Consider the following 18,775-nt stretch of genomic DNA (forward strand, 5'->3'; position numbering starts at 1 on the left):
AGATTACTGGAAATAGAACAACCAGAACAGAAATAATGAGAATGTTGATACATTGTGAAAAATGTAACCAATGTCACTGAACAATTTGTACAGAGATTGTTAAATGGGAACCTAATTTGCTGTGTAAACTTTTACCGAAAACACAATAAAATATTATTTAAGAAAAAAACTACGGATCACAATAATTCAGTCCTGTTGGGCATGAGGTCACCATGAGTCAGGGGCTGACACAAAAACAAAACCTTCAATGAATGTCAGCTTTTATTCAGACATTAGAGTGGTGTGGTTAAGAGCTAGCTCTACCTGGCATTATATACCAGCCCTGACACATTGTAGCCATGGTTATTTATGCTTCCTGTCCTATACCTGTAAAATGGGGGTAACATCCACTGTACAGGGAATGTTGTGATTATTAAACTAATATGCATGAAACGTTCTTGCACAGTGCCTCTCATTGAGTAAGTGCCCAGTAAGTGTTAGTTTTTGGGTTTTGAAAGAGTAGGTAGGGGCTCTGTGCCTTAGATGCTACTTATGCCATTGGCCGGATATTGGACAGGCAGGAAAGAGCTATTTTAAGTGGAGGTGGTTGACAATATAAATGTGATGTGATAAGGAAGGACCTAAACTGAAGTGACTCAGAAAAAAACAGTTAAGTAGAGGTTTCGTATTTCCTTAATAACAAAGCAAGTAGTTCTTTTGCAGGAGGGACAGTTGGGTTCTGTAATACCTGGTCTCATGATAACATTAGTCAGAATCCAATTAAGAAGCATGTCAAACCATGGGGGTTATTGGGAAATACTAACCCCCAAACATAAATAAATGAACGGTGTTTTTACAGGGAAGACAGTTGGAAGATTGAGTGAAATTAAATGTCCTTGCAGTGCAGTGAATTACTCAGTATGGCCCTTCTAGCCGTAATCTTTGTGACCCACACAATGATTGGGTGGGACTATGCAAATAAGGTGTATGGAACCTGTGACGGTTAAGGTTATGTGTCAACTTGGCTGGGCATGATTTTCAGTGGTTTGGCAGTTATGTAATGATGTAATTTGGTAGTTATGTAATGATGTAGTCATCTTCCATTTTGTAATGTGTAATAAAAACTAGCCTCTATGCCTGCGGTTATGGTCCCACTTGGGAGTGAGTTGTCCATTATGTTAATGAAGCAGGATTATGATGGGGTGTATTTTGAGTCACTGCCTTACTAGAAGATGGGACTCAAGTCATCACCCTTACCCCAGTCACCACCCTTAACACCCTTATTCAGGTCACACTCTTGTACTGCCTTGTTCAAGTAAGGGGAGTTTCCTTGAGGGTATGGTCTGCATCCAAGATATATGAATGCTCTGGCAAAGTTCTTTCTCTTGCTCTGAATCCCCATCTGCTCATCATCATTTGACCTCTGGTTCTTGGAACCTGAGCCAGCAGCCTTATCGTCTGACCTGATTCACTAGCTTCCACAGCCTTGTGAGCTAGCAGCCTGTCATCTGACCTGCCCATTAAGGTTCATCAGCCGCTGCAACCACATGAGTCAGGAGAAGCCTCTAGCCTGATGCCTGACCCACGGATTTGGGACTTGCTAGCCTCTACAACCATGTGAACTATTTCCTTGATGGTTGCAGTGAATTACAGTACTCAAAGGTGGGAGGGAGAGTACTGAGGGGAGGAGTAGTAGTTAATGTCAGAGATGATGGAGTGGGACAGCAGTTTGGGAAAGTTGGACAGTTGGGACATTTTTAACCTCCACCTCATAGAAACCAGCTCTGTGCTGATCCTTGTAAAAGAAATTATTCATTCAGCCCTCATCTGTGGTTGTACTAGGGGTTCTTCTGATGCCTATGTATAAGTTAAAGAGGATGCAGCATCCTCAGGACACACACTTGGACCAGCCCTCCTGATCAAAGCTGTGAAATACTCTAATTGGTTTTTAGCATTATTAAATACCGACTGTCTCCTACTTTCTTGCATAAACCAAAAAAATAAAAAACCCATTGCCGTCCAGTCAATTCCAACTCATAGCGACTCCATAGGACAGAGTAGAACTGCCTCATAGGGTTTCCAAGGCTGTAATCTTTACAAAAGCAGACTGCTATGTCTTTCTCCCATGGTGTGACTGTTGGGTTTGAACTGCTGACATTTCAGTTATTAGCTGAGCTTTTAACCACTGCACCACCAAGGCTCCTCTTCATACATAAAAAGCCTTCTGCAAATGTGTTTGAAAGAAAAATATCTTTTAAAAAAAAAAGAGAAAAAATCTTAAAGTAAAACATAAGAGGCATTCCATTCCTGGAGTACTAAAGCCATAAAAACCTTTAATCTGTAATTAATAAACTTAATAATTGCTCCTGCTGTTACTGCCTCCTATAGGCCCAAACTACCCCATCCCAGGGGACCCCAAGGTAACCAATTTAAAAAAAAAAAAAAAAAAAAAAACCTCATTGCCTTCGAGTCAATTCTGACTCATAGCAACCCTATAGGACAGAGTAGAACTGCCCCATAGAGTTTCCAAGGAGTAGCTGGTGGATTTGAGCTGCCGACCTTTTAGTTAGCAGCCAAGCTCTTAACTACTGTACCACTGGGGCCCTAATAGAAACCCTCGAACAAGGTTGGTTCAGGCTTCTCTTGCCTTAAGAGAGATACAGGCCAAAGGTCGACAGTCCCCACAGTGAGGCTCCAGGCACCTGATAAAGAGGTGGGGAAAGGAAGAAACCTAGTTAGGAGGGGACAGGGGAAGCATCAGTTTGATCCCCTGAGCACATTTTCCAAAACTGCTATTTGTAAAAATTTTTGAGGTAAGATGTTGACATGACAAGATAGTTCTTAGGACTGACACAACACAGAAAGAAGCAACAAAATCTAGACAGTGAGGAACTCTGAGGTGGCACTAGGTGGTCCTTTTTTCACCATGCCCAGGCCAGACCTATTCTTCTTCAAATGGAAACCTGGTTAAGGCTCTGGGAGAGAGTATAACAGTCTTTATCCCTTAAACCCACAGCTGGAGCTGAGTGGTGAAGCTTCCCCTACCCACTTATTCCTGCTGCTTCTCATCCCACTCTCCTCTCACCAAATCCTTCCCCCATGTGAGGATTGTTAGAGGACTGGTTGTGCTCCTCAAGAGAGAACGACTTTGGAAGGAGGAGCAAGCCCCAGGCTTTCCTTCCAAGAACTGTTTACAGTTCCTTGCCTTGCTTGAAGAAAGGGGGAAGGGGAAGGAGAGGACAGGCAGAGGGTGGCAGCAACAAGGACCTGTGCTCAGTGGGGCAGTATAGGAACGTGTTTCTCTATATATGTTGTCATGGATTGAATAGTGTCCCCCCAAAATACCTGTCAACTTGGCTGGGTCATGATTCCCAGTATTGTATGATTGTGTAATCTGATGTGATTTCCTTATGTGTTGTAAACTCTATCACTATGATGAGATTATATGTGATCTCCTTATGTGCTGTAAATTCTAGCACTGTGATGAGGTTATACAGATGAGGTTGACAAGATTAGATAGTGTCTTAATGCAATCTCTTTTGAGATATAAAAGAGAGAAGCAAGCGGGAGCCATGGGAACCTCATACCACCAAGAAAGCAGTGCCCGGAGCAGAGCGCGTCCTTTGGACCTGAGGTTCCTGCGCTGAGATGCTCCCAGACCAAGGAAAGACAGCCGACAAGGACCTTCCTCCAGAGCCGACAGAGAGAGAGAGAGCAAGCCTTCTGGAGCTGTTGCCCTGAATTTGGACTTGTAGCCTACTGGGCTATGAGAGAATAAATTTCTCTTGTTAAAAGACATCCACTTGTGGTATTTCTGTTGGAACAGCACTACATGATTAAGACATGTGTGCCCACAAACACCCTCACCTTGTGGCAGAGTGCGGCCCTTTCCTGGTGGCCATAGCCTGTGGATAATAGTGGTCGGCTGATGTATGAAAGGTTTAACTTAGCATCAGAGTGGCAGTTTGGGAGTGTGCATGAATAATATTCTCAAGGATGGGTTGTATCAAGGTCAAATATGTGAAAGTTGAGGCCTGCCAGTACAAGGCTTTATGAAGATCACAAGAGTTTGTGAGAAATTTACTCAATTTCCTTGATCATTTAAACACTGTCTTGAATCTGTTCCCTACTGTTAACAGTCCCAGTTTGTTCTTTACCCCCCAGTGTTCTTTCGAATAAAGAAATAGTCTGTGTTACATATTCCAAAAATGTGTTGTTGTTGTTTTTATTTGGGCTCCAGGAGACCAAAATTAATTGTTACTATAGTTGTATATGAACCATAAAATCATGAATACAAACAGTTCCATCCTAGCATTGGGATAGAGATATGATTTAGTGTCTTTAAGTGCCATATATAGTTTTGTGATGCTGATTTTACTGCTAGAGTTAATAGACCATCACATTATTTTGTTGTTGTTTGTTGTTAGGTGCCATCGAGTCGGTTTCAACTCATAGTGACCCTATATATACAACAGAATGAAACACTTCCTCTTCCTGCATCATCCTCATGATCATTGTTATGCTTGAGCCCATTGTTGTAGCCACTGTGTCACTCCGTCTTGTTGAGGGTCTTCCTCTTTTTTGCTGACCCTCCACTTTACCAAGCATAATGTCCTTCCCCAGGGACTAATCCGTCCTGATAACATGTCTAAAGTATGTGAGACATAGTCTCTCCATCCTCGCTTATAAGGAGCATTCTGGCTATACTTCTTCCAAGATAGATTTGTTCGTTCTTTTGGCAGTCCATGGTATATTCAATATTCTTCACCAACACCACAACTCAAAGGTGTCAGTTCTTTAGTCCTCCTTATTCATTGTCTAGCTTTTGTGTGTATGTGAGGTGATTGAAAATAACATGGCTTGGGTCAAGAGCACCTTAGTCCTCAAAGTGACAGCTTTGCTTTTTAACACTTTAAAGAGGTCTTTTGCAGCAGATTTGCCAGATGCAATGCGTCGTTTGATTTTTTGACTGCTGCTTCCATGGGTGTTGATTGTGGGTGCAAGTAAAATCAAATCCTTGACAACTTCAGTCTTTTTTCCATTTATCATGACGTTGCTTATTGGTCCAGTTGTGAGGATTTTTGTTTTCTTTATGCTGAGGTGTAATCCGTACTGTAGGCTGTAGTCTTTGATCCTCATTAGTAAGTGCTTCAAGTCCTCTTCACTTTCAGCAAGCAAAGTCGTGTCATCTGCATATCGTAGATTGTTAAAGAGTCTTCCTCTAATCCTGATGCCACATTCTTCTTCATATAGTCCAGCTTCTCGGATTATTTGCTCAGCATACAGATTGAATAAGTGTGAAAGGATACAACCCTGATGCACATCTTTCCTGACTTTAAACTACCAAGTATCCCCTTGTTCTGTTGAAACGACTGCCTCTTGATCTGTGTCCAGGTTCCTCATGAGCACAATTAAGTGTTCTGGAATTCCCATTCTTCACAATGTTATCGGTAATTTGTTATGATCCACACAGTCGAATGCCTTTGTGTAGTCAATAAAACACAGGTAAACATCTTTCTGGTATTCTCTGCTTTCAGCCAGGATCTATCTGACATCAGCAATGATATCCCTCGTTCCTTGTCCTCTTCTGAATCTGGCTTGAATTTCTGGCAGTTCCCTGTCAATGTACTGCTGCAACCGCTTTTGAATGATCTTCAGCAAAATTTTATTTGTGTGTGATAGTAATGATATTGTTCAATAATTTCCTTATCTGGTTGGATCACCTTTCTTTGGAATAGGCATAAGTATGAATCTCTTCCAGTCAGTTGGCCAGGTAGCTGTCTTCCAAATTTCTAGGCATAGACGAGTGAGAACTTCCAGCACTGCATCCGGTTGTTGAAACATCTCAGTTGGTATTACGTCAATTCCTGGAGCATTGTTTTTTGCCAATGCTTCAGTGCATCTTGGACTTCTTCCTTTATTACGATCGGTTCTTGATCATATGCTGCTTCCTGAAATGATTGAATGTCGACCAGTTCTTTTTGGAACAGTGACTCTGTATTCCTTCCATCTTCTTTTGATGCTTCCCACATCATTCAGTTTTTTGTCCATAGAAACCTTCAGTGTTTCAACCCAAGGCTTGAATTTTTTCTTCAGTTCTTTCAGCTTGAGAAATGCTGGACGTGTTTTTCCTTTTTTGTTTTCTAACTCCAGGTCTTTGCACATGTCATTATAATACTTTACTTTGTCTTCCTGAGCCACCCTTTGAAATCTTCTCTTCAGCTCTTTTACTTTATCATCTCTTCTGTTCACTTTAGCTACCTGACATTCAAGAGCAAGTTTTAGAGTCTCTTCTGACATCCATTTTGGTCTTTTCTTTCTTTCTTGTCTTTTTAACGACCTCTTGCTTTCTTCGTGTATGATGTCCTTGATGTCAATCCACAACTCGTCTGGTCTTCGGTCGTTAGTGTTCAGTGCATCAAATCTATTCTTGAGACAGTTTCTAAATTCAGGTGAGATATACTCAAGGTTGTACTTTGGTTCTCATGGACTTGTTCTAATTTTCTTCAGCTTCAACTTGAACTTGCATATGAGCAATTGATGGTCTATTCCGCAGTCAGCCCCTGGCCTTGTTCTGACTGATGATACTGAGCTTTTCCCCCCACAAGTCTGTTAGTTTGTCATACTGTGGGGGCTTGCATGTTGCTGTGATGCTAGAAAGCTATAACACTGGTATTCAAATACCAGCATGGTCACCTAGGGTGGACAGGTTTCAGCTGAGCTTCCGGACTAAGACAGGCTAGGAAGAAGGACCTGGAGGTCTACTTCTGAAAAAAAAATAGCCAGTGAAAACCTTATGAATAGCGGCAGAACATTGTCTGATATAGTGCCAGAAGATGAGCTCCTCAGATTGGGAGGCACTCAAAAGATGACTGAGGAAGAGCTGCCTCCTCAAAGTAGAGTCAACCTTAATGATGTAGATGGAGTCAAGCTTTCAGGACCTTCGTTTGCTCATGTGGCATGACTCAAAATGAGAAGAAACAGCTGCAAACATCCATTAATAATCGGAACGTGGAATGTACAAAGTAGGAATCTAGGAAAATTGGAAGTTGTCAAAAATGTAATGGAATGCATAAACATCTATATCCTAAGCATTAGTGAGCTGAAATGGACTGGTATAGGCCATTTTGAATTGGATAATCATAGGGTCTACTGTACCATGACAATGTGTCAATGACAGCTTGAAGAGGAATGGCGTTGCATTCATCATCAAAAGGAACATTTCAAGATCTATCCTAAAGTACAAGGCTGTCCATGATAAGATAATATCCATACACCTACAAGGAAGACCAGTTAATATGACTGTTATTCAAATTATTTTGTTGTAATTGATACTAATTTCTTTTCCATTAATTAAAAATATAGTGGGAAAGATGGTTTTTCAAAATAAAGTGTATTACTCTACATGAAAGGTTGGGGGCAAATGATGTAAATCTGTGTGTGTACTCCTCTGTAACATAGAACTATGGACTACCAGCTTCTTCGGGGAGCATAAAATGATACTAAAGTCTAAGAAATTTCCTAACACATGTAAACTAATAGCCATGCAATAAAAAATTATCTACCTTATAAATTATACGTGAGGCTCAACATAACTGAAGATTATTTTAGCTTTAACCAGTGTACAGAAGAAAGGCAGCATCATTTAGAACAATGGTTCTTTTAACTCTTCCACACAAATCTATCATACTCTTTGGCCCTGGAATTCCTTGGGGAAAAAAGTATAATTACAATTGACTTTTAGTCATGTTCATTCTGCACGTTCCAACACAAAGTAAGAGATTAGGAATTAGGAATCTAGAAAGCAATACATTATCTACATTGAACACTACCTCCTATAACTCCTTTGACATACATTATCTGTATCAAGTTGGCACCTCCCTACGTATTATCATTAAACTCTATAGTTGTCTTTACAGTACAACCGAGCTTGCTGTTCCGTGTTGCTTTGTCAACGGACTTTCATTACATAATATGTATCTTCTCAAGTCTTATAAGTTCATTGTAAGCAGAAACATTACTGTCTTTCGTATTTTATAGTGTCTGACCCATTATGCACCAGGTATTTAATGAATAATTATTTTTGTTAGATTTTTTTTTAAGCCTTACTCTTTTTTTTTTTTAACCAAGTTTTATTCTCTTAGAAACTCTTTAAAGTGTTCACATTGGGTTTTTCTGTTGAGACTAGATTTTTGGAATCTGCTAGCAAATTGCTAACATCCCAGCAAACACTCTCTTCTGTAAAGTTTCCTTCGTAAGCTCCTACAAGCCAGCCATTTTGTTGGGCTTGAAAGTGTTGACTAAAAGGAACCACACACTTTAACCCTCAAGTATATAGGAATGTTATTGTTAAATTTTTTTCAGTATGCATTAACTTTGTCTTCCCCACAAGATTATCAGATACTCAGGGAAGTGATTGTAGTGTGTGTGTGTTTTATTCTGTTTTATTTTTAGACCTTGACACCTTTCCAGATAACTCTCCTCATCAAGAATTTATCATTATTTAACAACAAAATGACAAATAACCCAGTCATAAAATGGGCAAAGAACTTGAGTAGACATTTCACCAAAGAGGACATTCAGATGATCACCAAACACATGAAAAGATGCTCAGCATCACTAGCCATCAGAGAAATGCAAATCAGAACCACAATGAGATACCATTTCACTCCCACTAGGGTGGCTAAGATTTAAAAAAGAAAAGAAATGTTGGCAAGGATGTGAGGAAATTGGAACCCTTATCCATTGCTGATGGGAATGCAAGATGGTACAGCTGTTGTGGAAAACAGTGTGGCGGTTCTTAAAAAACCTAAAAATAGAACTACCGTATGACCCAGCAATTCCACTCCTAGGTATATACTCAAGAGACTTGAAAGCAGAGACTCATAAACAGACTTGTACACTAATGTTCATTGCAGCACTGTTCACAATAGCCAAAATGTAGAAACAACCTAAATGCCCAACAACAGATGAATAGATAAACAAAATGTGGTACAGACATACAATGGAATACTACTCAGTAAGAGAAATGAAGTCTTGATACATGCTACAATATGGATGGAGCTTGAAGACATTATGGCAAGTGAAATAAGTTAATCACAAAAGGATAAATACTGTATGACCTCACTTATATAAAAAGAACAAGAACAGACAAATATATAGAGACCAAAGTTTATTAGTGATTACTAGGAGCAGGAGAAAGGGGAAAAGGGGTAGTTATTGCTATGGAGTACTTAGTTTCAGTTTGCAGTGATGGAAAAATCACATTGATTAATGGTAGGTTGCACAGTCAATTAATGTAATTGCTGTCAGTAAGTTGTATACCTGTAAAAAGTTAGATTGGTAAAGGTTGTGTGATAAATTTACAATGACAAAAAAAAAAAATGTTAAGGTTGCTTATGTACAACTAAACATCTCATGGGATTTTGTTCCATGGTTTGAAAGAAGCAAAGGGTTATGGTTTCATGGGACATCCCAGTTGATTGTCCTAAAAATGTATGCAGTGCTTCTGTTCTACCTCCTAGTTTGTTGCATAGTGCCTGGGGTTTGCAGCAGTCATCTAAGGCACAGTAATTGGTCTCTATTCGCCTGAAGCAACAGAGGAAGGAGAGTCAGGAATAGGAGGAGGAAATGGAATGTGTGGCTGATTGCCTCCAGGAACAACAGCTTCCTTTGCCATGAGACCAGAACAACTGGATGGTGGCAAGCTACCACTACTGAACATTTTGATCAAAGATTCTATACAAGAATTCTAATCAAAAGGGGGAAAATGTGGAACAAAATTTAAAATTTTCATTTAATCTAAATTTTCTGGAGCCATGGAGGCTGGATGAACCCCTGAAACTATTACCTTAAGATAATCTTCAAATCTTAAACCAAAAATATCCCCTAAAGCCTTCTTTAAACAAAACAGTATTGTAGGTTAACTAGTAAAAAATGTCTGCCTTGAGCATTATGCTCTTTTAAGATCTATGTATATGGGATCAAACTGACAACAACAACTTGAAAGATTAGATAGGAACTTTAGGAGGCAGTGAGTTTCTATTAATGAGGGAGGAACACCTCAGAAAAGGAGGATGAGAATGGTTGTACACGGGGCGGATTAACCATTAAGCAAGGTACACATGGGTTTAATTGTGTTTACTTACTAATCTGTGGTGCATAATTTTACATGGGTTTCACCTTCACCACAGTGCTGTGCTGAAAACAGGTGAAATTGTGCAGTACAGATTAGTAAGTAAACATAAGTAAGCCTGTGTATACCTTGCTTATTGGGTAATCCATCCATGGTTGTACAATTTGAAGAATGTAATATCACTGAATTGTACATGTAGAAATTGTTGACTTGGTGTATGTTCTGCTGTACATATTCTCAACAACAACAAAAATAAACTATATATTTTTAAAAAGAATTTATTATTGTGTCTTCTCTCTCAGACTTGTCTCTCCCAGCAGAGAATGAAAGTGCTCAAGAATATTTCAGTTTTGCAGATGAATAAATCAGTGATTCCAGAGGTGAAGGTATTTATCTAGGGTCACATGACTAAGGAGTATTAGAGCCAAGATTTGAACCAGGTTATCTGATTCCAAAACAAACACTGTTTATCCATTGTACTAGAAACATGAGTTCTAGTTGTCACCCTGAAATGAAGGTTCTTTGTGAGGTGACTTTCATGAGAAAAATAAAGAGGAATAGATGTAGTAACTTTTGCTTAAAGCCTAGTATTTACCAGGTATTTTCACAGTCATCTCATTTGACCTTGACAAGATCCCAGTGAGGCAGGTTTTTTTTTTTTTTTTAATAATGTTATTTTATTTTTTTTATTTATTTTACTTTAGATGAAGGTTTACAGAGCATATTAGTTTCTCATTAAACAATTAATAAACACATTGTTTTGTGACATTGGTTTCCTACCCCACGACATGTCAACACTCTCCCCTTCTCGACCTTGAGTTCCTCATTACCAGCTTCCCTATCCCCTCCTGCCTTCTCATCCTTGCTCCTGGGCTGGTGTGCCCATTTAGTCTCATTTTGTTTTATGGGCCTGTCTAATCTTTGGCTGAAGTGTGAACCTCAGGTTTGATTGTCCCCATGTTAAAATGAGGTAACTGAGGCTCAGAGAATCATACCCAAGATCTAAAACTTAACTCTGTCAGAACAGAAGTCTTATAGTTTTCCCCACCTCAAAACCCTAGTCAACCTTGTTGCTCATGTCAAAAACATAAGAATGATTCTTCTGTTTCTAGAATTTAAAAATATAACCAAAATTAAGAACTCAGTAGATAGATTTACAAACAGACTCAACACATCTGAAGAGAAATATGATGAACAAGAAGATAAAATATGAGAATAAAATACTTATACATGGAGAGGCAAGAGGATGGAAACCCCAGAATACATGAGAAGGCCTAATGTATGTACAATATATCCACAATAACCCCTGTATCCCATTGCCGTCGAGTCGATTCCGACTCAGCGACCCTGTAGGACAGAGTAGAACTCCATAGGATTTCTGAGGAGCAGCTGGTGGATTTGAACTGCCAACCTTTTGGTTAGCAGCTGAGCTCTTAACCACTGTGCCACCAGGGCTCCATATCAACAATAAATTCCAGTATATCAATAAATATAGATTAAATGCTCCAATTAAAAACTAAGATGGTCACTTTTTTTTTTAAAGATCAAATATACACTACTTACAAGGACAAATCTAAAATAAAATACAGTGATTTTCAACCAGGGGTGATTTTCTTCCCAGGGGGACATTTGGCAAAGTCTGGAAAAATTTTTTATTGTCATTACTTGGGGTGGTATTATTGGCAACTGGTGGGTAGAGGCCAGGGATGCTGCTAAACATTCTACAGTGCACAGAATGGCCCTTCACAGTGAAGAATTATCCAGTCCAAAATGTCAATAGTGTTGAGGTTGAGAACCTCTCAACATACTTCTTTCAATAACAGAACAAGCAGACAAAAGACTTGTGAATATATAAAAGAGTTGAACAACATAATGAACAAACTTGATCTAATTAACATATATACAATACTGTATCCAACAGCTGCAGAATACATATTATTTTCGGGGACACATGGACCATTTAAGAAGCCTTGGTGACACGGTGGTTAAGCACTAGGCTGCTAACCAGAAGGTCGGCTGTTCTAACTCACCAGCAGCTCTGAGGGAGAAAAGACCTGGTAATCTGCTCTGGTAAAGATTACAGCCAAGGAAACCCTATGGGACTGTGCTACTCTGTCATATAGAGTCACTTTGAATGAGAATCGACTCAACAACACATAACAACAATGGACTATTTACAGAAATTGATTCAGGTACTTTGACTATAATGCATTTTTAGCTAAAAATCAATAACGAAACAATTACTAGAAAACCCTCATAAGTTTGGGAATTAAGCACTGTACTTCTAATTAACCTGTGTGTCAAAGAAGAAATTACAATGGTGTTATGGATTGAATTGTATTTCCCAAAATATGAATTGGAATCCTAACCTCTATACCTGAGGAGGAGCCCTGGTGGTGCAGTGCTTAAGAGCTTGGCTCCTAAGGAAAAGTCGGCAGTTGGAATCCACCAGTTGCTCCTTGGAAACCCCAAGGGAGAATTCTACTGTGTCTTATAGGGTCCCTATGAGTCAGAATCCACTGGACAGCAACAGGGTTTTTATACCTGAGGCTGTAATCCTGTGGGAATAGTTTTGTTACGTAAACAAGGCCATACCAGTCTAGGGTGTGTCTTAAACCTAATCACTTCTGAGTTATAAAAATAACAGGTTAGACACAGAAATAAGTAGATACGGGGGAAGACAGACCCTATCTGAAGATAACAGAGGCAGATGACTCTACAAGCCTAAGAATTCCAGGGATTGCCAGCTACTAGAAGCTGAAATGGAGTCCTGGTGGCGTAGTGGTTAAGAGATCAGCTGCTAACCAAAAAGGTCAGTGGTTTGAATCTACCAGCCACTCCTTGGAAACCCTATGGCGGCAGTTCTACTTGCTTCTATAGGGTTGGAATCGACTCCACCGCAAGGTGTTTGGTTTGTTGGGTTTTGTTTTTTTTTAGAAGCTGAAATAGACAAGGAAGGAGCTCTCCCTAGAATCACTCTCTGAATTTGGACTTCTACCTCCTAAACTGTGAGAAAATAAATTTCTGTGGTTTAAAACCACTCAGTAGTGATATTTCTGTTACAGCGCACTAGGTAACTAAAACAAATGGGAATTAGAAAAATTTTGAATTGAGTGATAATGAAATTACAGCATATCAAATCTTGTGGGATGCAAACCATGCCTAGAAGTAAATTTATAGCCTTAAAATGCATATATTTGAAGGAAAATAAGACTGAAACTCAGTGAGCTAAGTATCCATCTCCCTCACCACCACCAAAAAAAAGAAAAAGAACATAATAACCCCAAAGAAAGTAGAAGGAAGGAAACAATAAAGAGCAGAGATTAATAAAATTGAAAACATACACTACAAAGCATCAACAAAACCAAAAGATCTTTGAAAAGACTAACAAAGTTGATAAATCTCTCAAGAGACTGACTAAGAAAAGAGAAAAGGCACAAATAGCCAATATGATGAGTAAAAAGGGGGACATAACACCTGCTCCTACAGTCATTAACGTCAGTTTGGCAAATTATGGCCCAAAGGCCAAATCCAGGTCACTTCCTGTTTTTGTAAATGAAGTTTTATTAGAACACACCTGTTGTGCATTGAATTGTATCCCCCCCCAAAAAAATATGTATTATACATCCTAAACCCCTATACCTGTGAAATAATCCCATTTGGGAATAGGACCTTCTTTGATATGCTGATAAGATCCTATCATCATAGGGTGTGTTTTAAGCCAATCACCTTTGAGACATAATAAAGTAGATTAACCACAGAGAAGGAAGCACAAAAGGAAGGAAGATACACTCTACATGAAGAACACCAAGGAACTAAGAAACAAGCTGAAGAGAGACAAGGACCTTCCCCCATAGCTGATAGAGAAAGCCTTCCCCTAGAGTCAGTGCCCTGAATTAAGACTTCTAGCTTCCTAACTGTGAGAAAATAAATTTCTGTTTGTTAAGGCTCCCCACTTGTGGTATTTCTGTTATAGCAGCACTAAGAAACTAAAACAACACCCATGCCCATTAATTTACATGTTATCTATAGCTGCTTTTGCACTACAATGGCACAGTTGAGTAGGTACAACAGAAAACATATGACCAACAAAGCCTAAAATATGTATCACCTGTCCCTTTACAAAAAAATGCCAATCCCCAATTAAAATCGTAAGAGGATATTGCCAATTTTATGTCAATATGTGTGAAATTTTGTTGAAATGAATAAATTCCTAGAAAGTTTCAATTCCCAAAACTGACACAAGCAGAGGTAGACAATCTGAATATTTTATAAATATTAAACAAATTCATAATATAAAACTTTTTCACAGAGGAGACTTCAAGACCATGTGGCTTCACTAGTGAATTCTATAAAACATTTGAGGAAGAAATAAGGCCAATCTTACACAAATGATTCTATTATAACTTTGATACCAAAACCTAATAAGGAGATTATAAGAAAGTAAAATTATAAGCCAATCTCATTTATGAACCTAGATGTAGAAATGCTAAAGTATTAGCAAACTGAGTCCAGCAATTTATAAAAAAGATACCATACGTATCACAGCCAACTGGTGTTGATTCCAGGAATACAAGGTTGGTTTAACATTAGAAAATATATGTAATTCTCATTACATATATTAATAGAAATATGGAGGAAAGTCATGATCCCCACTATAGTTGCAGATAAAGCTTTGGATAAAATTTGGCTTCCTTTCATAATAAGAACTCTTGGGAATAGAAGGAACCTCCTAAATCTAACAAGGGTATCTACAAAAAAAACTACAACAAACATTATAACTTAATTCTTAAATTTTAACACTTTCCTGCTGAGATCAGGAGTGAAGCAAGAATCACCTCTTCTATTAAATACAGTACTGGAGGTCCTAGCAAGTGCAGTAAGGCAAAATAAAAGATGTAAGGATTGAGAAAGAAGGAAAAAATGTCATTTATTCACAGATAGTTCAGTATCTGTAAAAGGTTGCATTCGATATCAGCAATCTTTTCATGTAATAATTGTGTGGTAGAGGCACCTGACCTCTAACTTCACAAGGAGAAAGAATCAAAATCAACAGCCCAAGGCTGATTCCTATGAGGCAGAGATCAGATGTACCGCCTCTCGCCAGCCCTTTTTACCAATTCTGATACCATCTGCCCCTCCTACTGTGTACTCTACTTCTCTACTGAGTTCGATAATTTGTTGCAATGGCCACACAAAACTCACAGACAATACTGGCAATTATGGGGTTTATTACGGAAGTAACAGGTTACAATTCAGGTTCAGGAATGCTCAGGATACGCTTCTTTGATCAAGACAGCCCCTTCTCAGCCGTGCCTGCAGACTGGTCCTTAGCCCCTTGGCTTCTGCCTTACTCAGGCAAATGTTACAAAACTCTTTTAGCTCCGCCAATAAGTGCCCAGAGGCACCCCACTCCGCCAGTAAGGCTCGGCCCAAAGGTGCTCAGCTCTAGCTCCATGGACTGGCAAACCTAGCTCCACCAAGTGCCTGGCAGCACCCTACTCCACTAACAAGCCTGCTGAAGGCCTCAGCTTTCTCACTCTGTGGGCCAGGAAGCCCACCACGCCATCTCCTGCTGGTCTCCTGCCGATCTCCTGGTTCTGCTGCCACTGTTTCTCTGCTGCTGCTTCTCGCTATCTCCAGTATTACAGCTCTCCCTGTCTGTCTTCCATGTTACAGCTTCCACTGTCTTCCTCTCATTGTCTCCCTTAAGCCTAGCAGGATGGCAAAACTAACCAATGCCCTCATCAGGGTTCCATACACCTCATTTGCAGAGTCCTATCCAGTCATTTGGTCGGAGTTACAAAGGCTATGGCTAGAAGGGCCATATTAAGTAAACTGCACCGCATCATCATATTTATAAATTAAAATAGTGTGGTAGGCAGAATAATTACCTCCTAAAGATGCCCACTCTCTGAACCCCATAACCTGTAAATATGTTAATTTTACATAATATGTAAATATGGCAAAAGGGATTTTGGCGTGATTAAGGTTAGAGGACTGAACTTTGGGATGAAGAGATTATCGTGGATCATCTGGGTAAGCTTATCTAATCATGAGTCCTTAAAAGTGGAAGAGGAAGGCAGAAGGATTGGTAAGAGAGAGATGTAAAGTGAGGACTTGACCTGCTGTTGCTAGCGTTGAAAATGGAGGGAGGGGGCCACAAGGCAAGGAATGCAGCAACGTCTAGAAGCTAGGAAAGATGCTAAGTTTACAGCCAGCAAGAAAACAAGGACCATGGTCCAATAACTGCAATGAAGTAAATTCTGCCAATAACCCAAATGAGCAGGAAATGGATTTTCCTCCAGAGCCTCCAGAAAGGAATACAGCCTGCCAACACCTTGGGTTTCTTTGTTAGTTTTTTTCTTTAACTGAGGTAAAATTATATATAACAAAACATTTGTCATTTCAACATTTTTTACATGTACAATTCAGTAACATTAATTACCTTCACCGTATTATGCAGCCATCACCACTGTTTCCAAGTTTTTTCATCTCCCTTAACAGAAACTCAGTGCCCCTTAAGCAATAAGTCCCCCGACACCTTGTTTTTAGTTTAGTTAGATTGGTACCGGACTTCTGGTGTATAGAACTGTAAGGTAATAAATTTGTGTTCATTCAATCTTTGGAAATGACATATCTGATAAGGCTCTAATCTTTAAAACATATAGAAAACTTAAACAACTCAACAACAAAAAAGCAAACAATCCAGCTGAAAAATAGGTAAAGGACCTGAGCAGACACTTCATCAAAGAAGACATTCAAGTGGCCGACAAAGACAATAAAGATGCTCAAGATCATTAGCCATTACAGAGATGCGAATCAAAACTACAATGAGATACCATTTCACCTTGGCTAAAATGGCACTTATTAAAAAAAGTAGATAACAACAAATCTTGGCGAGGATGTGGGGAGATTGAAACCTTTATTCAATGCTGGTGGGACTGTAAAATGGAAAATGGTATGGTGCTTCCTATAAAAACCAGTAATACAGCTACGTATGATCCAGCAATCCCACTCCTAGGTATATACCCTGGAGACCTAATAGAAGTGACAAGAACAGACATATGCACACCTATGTTCATTGCAGCATTGTTCACAATAACAAAAAAAGGAAACAGCCTACGTGCCCTTCAACGCATGAATGGATAAGCAAAATGTGGTATAGACATACAATGGAATACTATGCAACCATAAAGAACAATTAAGAGTCCACAAAACATTTTATAACATGGATGGATCTGGAGGACATAATGCTGAGTGAAATAAGTCAATCAGATAAGGGCAAATACTGTACGATCCCACTTTTATAAGAAGAATATACATACATATATACGTATATATATATACAGAGATCAGTGTTCATTGGTGGTTACCAGGGATGGAGGGGAGGTGGGAATCACTCTCTAAAGAGTAGATCCTTGTTACTTTTGGTGTTGGGAAAAGTAACACAAAATCTGGGTATAAGGAGCACAGCTTGACCAAAGTAGACAATGCCGCTAAAAAGTGCACAAGACAAAAGGATGTTTATGCTAAAGAATATGACATACATAATTTGGCGAAACACCAACAGTAACAAAAAAAACAAATGTATAGTCACATATGCAGGTATATAGACCTGTATGTGTGTGGGTAGGTACAGGTGAGTCTGTATGTGTGCATAAATAAAAGTATCCACATGTACATGTATGTACAGATATGTGTGTGCCCACATATATATTCATAGAGGACACAGTTACAGATACTTCTGAGACATAACCAAAACCTCGCTAGATTAGTGTTCTGGATTTGAAGGCTTAGGACTTTAGTCTCATAGGACAATCAGTTGGCATAGTATAGTTCACAAAGTTCATGTTCTGCATCCTAGTGAGGTGAGCAGTGTCTGGGTCTTTTATTTTTTTTAAATAATATTTTATTGGTTTTTTTTGGCAAAAGTTTACACAGCAAATTAGGTTCCCATTTAACAATTTCTACACAAATTATTCAGTGACATTGATTACATTTTTCACAATGTGTCAACATTCTTATTAAATCCATTCTTGTTGTCACATGAGTTCTTTTTTTTCCCTTCTAAATTTTATTTATTTTGTTATTGTTGTTGAGAACATACACAACAAAACATACATCAGGTCAACAGTTTCTAAATGTACAATTTATTGACATTGACTATATTCTTTAAGTTATACAACCATTCTCCTCTGCCTTTTCTGAGTTGTTCCTCCCTCTTAACATAAACTCACTACCTCCTAAGGTTGCTATCTAATCTTCCGAGTTTCTATTGTCAATTTGATTCCATATACATAGTTCTTAAAAGAGCATAATGCTCAAGGCAGGCCTATTTACTAGTTAAGCCAAACTAATGTTTGGTTTAAAGATAACTTCAGAGGATATTTTTGGTTTAAGGTTTAAAGATTATCTCAGAACAGTAGTTTCAGAGATTTGTCCACCCTCCATGGCTCCAGAAAGTCTGGAGTCCGTGAGAAATCGAAATTCTGTTCTGCATTTCCCCCCTTTTGATCAGGATTCTGCCATGGATCTTTGATCAAAATGTTCAGTAATGGTAGCCAGCACCATCCAGTTCTTCTGGTTTCATGGCAATGGAGGCAGTTTTTCATGGAGACAATTAGCCACACATTCCATATTCTCCTCCTATTCCTGACT

The sequence above is a fragment of the Trichechus manatus genome, unplaced genomic scaffold (assembly GCF_000243295.1).
Source record: "Trichechus manatus latirostris isolate Lorelei unplaced genomic scaffold, TriManLat1.0 scaffold00001, whole genome shotgun sequence".
Classification (NCBI taxonomy): Eukaryota; Metazoa; Chordata; class Mammalia; order Sirenia; family Trichechidae; genus Trichechus; species Trichechus manatus.